This window comes from Bubalus kerabau, chromosome 1 (assembly GCF_029407905.1).
Source record: "Bubalus kerabau isolate K-KA32 ecotype Philippines breed swamp buffalo chromosome 1, PCC_UOA_SB_1v2, whole genome shotgun sequence".
Lineage (NCBI taxonomy): Eukaryota > Metazoa > Chordata > Mammalia > Artiodactyla > Bovidae > Bubalus > Bubalus kerabau.
Window position 1 is genome coordinate 108,190,001 of NC_073624.1, and position 5,809 is coordinate 108,195,809.

Genomic DNA, 5,809 nt, shown 5'->3' on the forward strand with positions numbered 1-5,809 from the left:
TTTATTATTATACGTCTTTTTTTCTGTTCTCTATTTTTTCCATTAATCTGTGCATCTATTTTTTAATCAGTATCACACTATCTCAATTACTGTAGTTTTACTCAGCTATTAAAAAAAAAAAAAAGATTTAAATTCTGCCATTTGCAGCAACATGGATGAACTCAGAGAATGTTCAGTTCAGTTGCTCAGTCATGTCTGAATCTTTGCAACCCCATGGACTGCAGGATGCCAGGCTTCCCTGTCCATCACCAACTCCCAAAGCTTGCTCTAACTCATGTCCATCGAGTTGGTGATGCCATCCAACCACCTCATCCTCTGTCATCCCCTTCTCCTCCTGCCTTCAGTTTTTCCCAGCATCAGAGTCTTTTCCAGTGAGTCAGTTCTTCGCATTAGGTGGCTTATGCTTAGTGAAATGAGTCAGACAGAGAAAGACAAATACAGTATATCACTTGCATGTGGAATCTAAAAAATAATACCCCCAAATGTATATAGAACACCTAAAAATACTTACAGATACAGGGAACAAGCTAGTGGATATCACAAATGGAAGGGGGAGGGGAAATTAGAAATAGGAAATTAAGACATACAAACTTCTATGTATAAAAAAATAGATAAGCATCAAGGATCTATTGTATAGCATAGGGAGCTATAGCCCTTATCTTGTAATAACTTTTAAAGGAATATAATCTATAAAAAGGCAGATTCTTTACCAGCTGAGCCACAATGGACGCTCATCTGTAAAAAGAGTAAACCACTATGCTGTATATCTGAAACTAATATAATGCTGCAAATCAATTATACTTCAATAAAAAAATACATTAATTAATAAAGCAACACATGATATACTTGGCAAAAACCAAAATGGGCAAAAACTCATAGAACTTTGTAATATAGTTGTTTCTTCTACTTCTATGAGATTTTATATACTGTACATTCACAGGCACATACATGTTCATAATTATTATATGTCCTACAAAGGAACATAACAGAATAGAAATGTCAGTAGTCATAATAAGTGCAAACATATCAACTTGCAAAGGGTGTAAAGTCTAAAATCAGATGTTAAAAGTATCCAGCAGGTCCTAATCTAAAAGGCACAAATGAAATATAATTATATTAAAAGATTACAAAAAGTTTTTCCAAGTACTTAGTAACCAAAAGAAATCTGGCAAAGCAAAAATAATATCATATACTTTAAGTAATAGGCAGTAATAGGGCTAAGGCTAATAAAGATTTCTATAGAATGATAAAAGAGATATTCTGAACTATTCTGAACAGTCTAGTTTTTACTTGGTTTTTGTGTCCTTCAAAATTCATATGTTGAAAACCTAATCCCAATGGAGGTTGAGCCTTTGGGAGGTAGTTATATCATAAGAGAGGAAACATCATAAATGGAGCAAGTGACCATATAAGAGGCCAGAGAGCTGGGGAGCTCAATTTTTACCATATGAATATACAGCCAGAAGACACCCTTCCCTGCAAATCAGGAAGAAAGCACTCACCAAGAACACAACTATGCTGACTTCCTGAGCTTGGATTTCCAGACTCCAGCTCTGTGAGAAATAAATGCTTGTTTTCTAAGCCACCCCGTTTATGGTAACTTGTTACAGTATGAGCTAAGAAAAATAATATACTAATTATAATACAAAGAAAACTATAAAGTACCTGTGAATAAACCTTTCAAATGATGCATGAGATTTAATGAAGTAACTCATTAAATTTTATTGGCTAACAGGCACCAAAGAAGAAATACATATAAAATAAAAGCTTTTCCACATATATAAGTTATATACTTGGCTTATGGATGGGTAAAACTAAATATAGCAAAGATGTTCTTTTCCCCCAATATAACTCACAGTTTAAATGAAATTCCAATTTTGCGTCATGATATGTTACATGCTAAGCTAAGCCAAAAATTCATATAAAGAATTAAAGGGCTCAAAATAGAATATTTGAAGTAGTAGGAGGAGACAGGATATTAAAATCCATTATAAAATTGTACTGACTATAAAAATACTATAAAAATATAGAAAGTAAAACAGCTATTTTTATAGAACAGTGTGTGTGTGCATGTGTGTGTGTGTTTATGATGTACTATTTAAGCAATACCACTAGAGAAAAAAAAGCTATTCACATCAAAAGAGTGATAAATGTAGATTTGTATCTCACACCATAACTTAAGATATACTTTGGTGTATTAAATATTGTATTAGTTACCTGTAGCTGCTGTAACAAAGTGTCACAACTGGGTGGCTTAAAATAGAAATTTATTATCTCACAGTTCTGGAGTCCAGAAATCAAAAATTAAAATGTTAGCAGGACCATGCTCCCTCTGAGGCCCTGGGTAGAATATGGCCGTGTTTCCTTCTAGTTTCTGGTGAAAGTGTGTGTTAGTCACTCACTCCTGTCTGATTCTCTGTGACCCCATGGACTGTAGCCTGCTAGGTTCCTCTGTCCCTGGGATTTCCCAGGCAAGAATACTGGAGTGGGTTGCTGTTTCCTTCTCCAGGGGGTCTTCCCAACCTAGGAATTGAACCCAGGTCTCCTGCATTGCAGGCAGATTCTTTACCATCTGAGCCATCAGGAAAGCCCTGATTTCTGGTGGTTACCATCAGTCATTGGCATTTCTTGGCTGGCAACTGAATCACTCTGATCTCTGTCTCTCTTGTCATATGCCATTGTCCTGTCTCTGTCTTAGTATGCAAATTTCCTGCTTATGACACTAGGCATTTTGAATGAAAACCCTGCTCTAGTAAGGCCTAATTTTAACTTAACTAATTGCATCTACAATGAGCCTATTTATAAATAAGGTCACATGCTCAGGTGAGTTAATAAGACTTTAGGATATCTTTTTGAGGCACCCAACTCGACCTGTAACAATCCACTTCTGCCCACCCCCCAATAATGCATTGTCTTCCCATATGCAAAATACATCCACACCATATGAATATCTCTCAGTGTTAAGCATTCCAATATCAACGCTACGTGCAAAATTTCATCTAAATATCATGGATCTAAAGTCCCAAGTCTCATAATCAAAATCATTTAAATGAATTATGGGTGATCAGGGTATGATTAATCCTAGAGCAAAATTCCCCTCTATCTGTGAACCTCTGACTAAACAAGTAGTCAATTTCCAAAATACAGTGGTGGAAGCATATAACACAGATACCCACACTGCAAAAGGAAGAAACTTTTGGAAGGAATAAAGAGATTACAGATGTGAACAGGTCCAAATTACACTAGATCTAAAGACCGGTGGTGCCATACCTTGTCATCTGGGCCCCCTGGGGCAACCCTCCCCTCAGCCCCCTCCCAGGCCTGTGCCTTCTGTGGGAGTAGGAGCCCTGCCTGCCTCTGCATTCTGGTCTTCCCTCTCATTGTTCTTCCCTCATTCCTTCTCACCTCTCTCCCTTTCAGACCATGAAGGCACTGTTTCTATTAGTAAAAGATTTTCCAAACCCTTGGGCTTCCATGCAATACTCAGGGATCCAAGCCATCAAACAAGAACTGTCCTCCTCAAATATTTCCTGGATAATCTCATCTTTTTTCCTGGCTTATGCAGAGATGGCTGATTAGATTTATAAATTACCTCCCTAACCTCTTCAGTAAGTGACTGTCCAGCCCTCCCTTGGTTTTATTCAAATAGGTTGTGAATTTTTAAATCATCAAGTGCTGGTTACTTTTTGCTTAAAACTTCATCTTTGGAATGGGGAGGGAGGAGGGAGGAGGGTTCAGGATGGGGAACACATGTATACCTGTGGCGGATTCATTTTGATATTTGGCAAATCTAATACAGTTATGTAAAGTTTAAAAATAAAATAAAATTAAAAAAAAAAAAAAAAAAAACAAAAAAAAAAAAAACTTCATCTTTCAATTTATCTTTCCTCTTGAATTTTACCAAAAACAGGAAAGAAAAATATATGCACTTTTGGAAACACTTTCCTTGGACATTTCCTTAGCTAAATATTCAAGTTGATTACTTACAAATTCCACTTGCCACAAAAACTACATATACAATTCAACCAAGACCTGTCACTTTATGATAAGGATTGCCTCTCCTTCAGTTTCCAATAACATGTTCTTAAATTCTATTCGAGACTGTACCTGAAACATCTTTAACATTCACATTTCTGGTAACATTCTGTTCATGATGATATATGTGTTCTATAAGACAACAGAAGCTTTCTCTGCAGCTCTTCTCACTTTTTTTTTTTCAGAGCCCTTAGCCTAAGTGCCTTTAAAGTCCTTATATCTGTCAATACCTTTGAGGCCATCTACATTTGCCTATCATGTACCTCAAAATTCTTCTATGCTCTACTCATTATCCAATTCTAAAGCTACTCTCATAGTTTTAGGTAGTTATAACAGTAGCCCACTTTCCAGTACCAAAATTTGTATTAGTTTCCTAGGGCTTCCATAACAAATGACTACAACTGGATGGCTTAAAAGAGAACTTTATTCTCTTACAATTCTGGAGGTTAGGATTTCAGAATCAGGATGCCAACAAGACCATGAGTCCTCTGAAATTCTGAATAGAACTCTACCTTGCTTTTTCATAGCTTCTTGTGATGACCTTCAATCTTTGGCATTCTTTTGCTCACAGCTGCATCCTTATATGGCATCTCTGTCTCTGTGTTCAAATCTCCGTATTCTTATAAGGACACCAGTCATATTGGATAAAGAGCCTATCCTATTCTAGTATGATTTCACTTTAACTTAACTAATTTCATCTGTAACAATCCTATTTCCAAATTAAATCACATATAAGTTAGGAGTTCAGTCTATTTTTTAGGGAGACACAATTCAACTCATAACAAATATGTATATTTGTAAAGCAAGACTACAAAAATAACTTGGAAGAAAATATAGAAATGCTTTTGAGCATTGTGGTGCATTAAGATTTTTTAAAAGGCCAAAATTCAAAACTAATAAATTCGACTACACTGCAATTATATACTTCTGCATGTGGAAATGATTAATTAGCCATGTGACAGTGAAATCTTCATACTTTGGGAAATATTTAGAACTCATACTGCCAAGAAAGGAATAGAAATTTGATTATGTAAAAATATAAAAATTCCTACATATTGATAATTAATTGTTAAAGATAAAATGCACAAATATGAGGAGTGAATTCATAGTAGGTGCTAAAAATCAGTAGAAATCTGGAAATTCATTTTTAATAGGTCCTAATTTAACCACTCATTAGACTGGCAAAAAAGAAAACAAAATAAAATTTAACACAATATATTGTTGGTATGGATGTGAGAGACAGGAAATTATCAGTACTGCTAAGAGGAGTATAAATGGTTACATCACCTTGAAACAATTTAAGAGTACCCTATAAACTTTTCTTATAACTATCTCATCATTTGATTTACTACATCAGTTAGCTCTTACCATCATATCATGATGATAAGCCACTGTTTAAAAACCACTATGTAATAAACCACTCAAAAACTCATTGATTCAAAGCCCCAGTGTTTTTATTCTCTTGGGTCTGTGGGTCAGCTAAGACATGCTTTTTAAAGGTGTTAGTAGAGTACAAGTGATGGAGAAGGCAATGGCACCCCACTCCAGTACTCTTGCCTGGAAAATTCCGTGGATGAAGGAGCCTGGTAGGCTGTAGTCCATGGGGTCGCTAAGAGTCAGACATGACTGAGCAACTTCCCTTTCACTTTTCACTTTCATGTATTGGAGAAGGAAATGGCAACCCACTCCAGTGTTTTTGCCTGGAGAATCCCAGGGACAGGGGAGCCTGGTGGGCTTCCGTCTATGGGGTCGCACAGAGTCGGACACGATTCAA

The 5,809-nt window shown here is 36.1% G+C and overlaps 1 long non-coding RNA gene across 2 annotated transcripts in view; it reads right to left on the reverse strand.

Moving 5' to 3' along the window:
* The window catches only part of LOC129641772 (uncharacterized), a 50,915-nt gene extending 47,427 nt beyond the window's left edge, over window positions 1–3,488 (reverse strand). For both annotated transcript variants that reach the window (XR_008709428.1, XR_008709427.1), the window contains exon 1: window positions 3,406–3,488. This is a non-coding gene — a long non-coding RNA (uncharacterized LOC129641772). The remainder of the gene's footprint in view (window positions 1–3,405) is intronic.
* Between the last annotated feature and the right edge of the window lie 2,321 nt (window positions 3,489–5,809).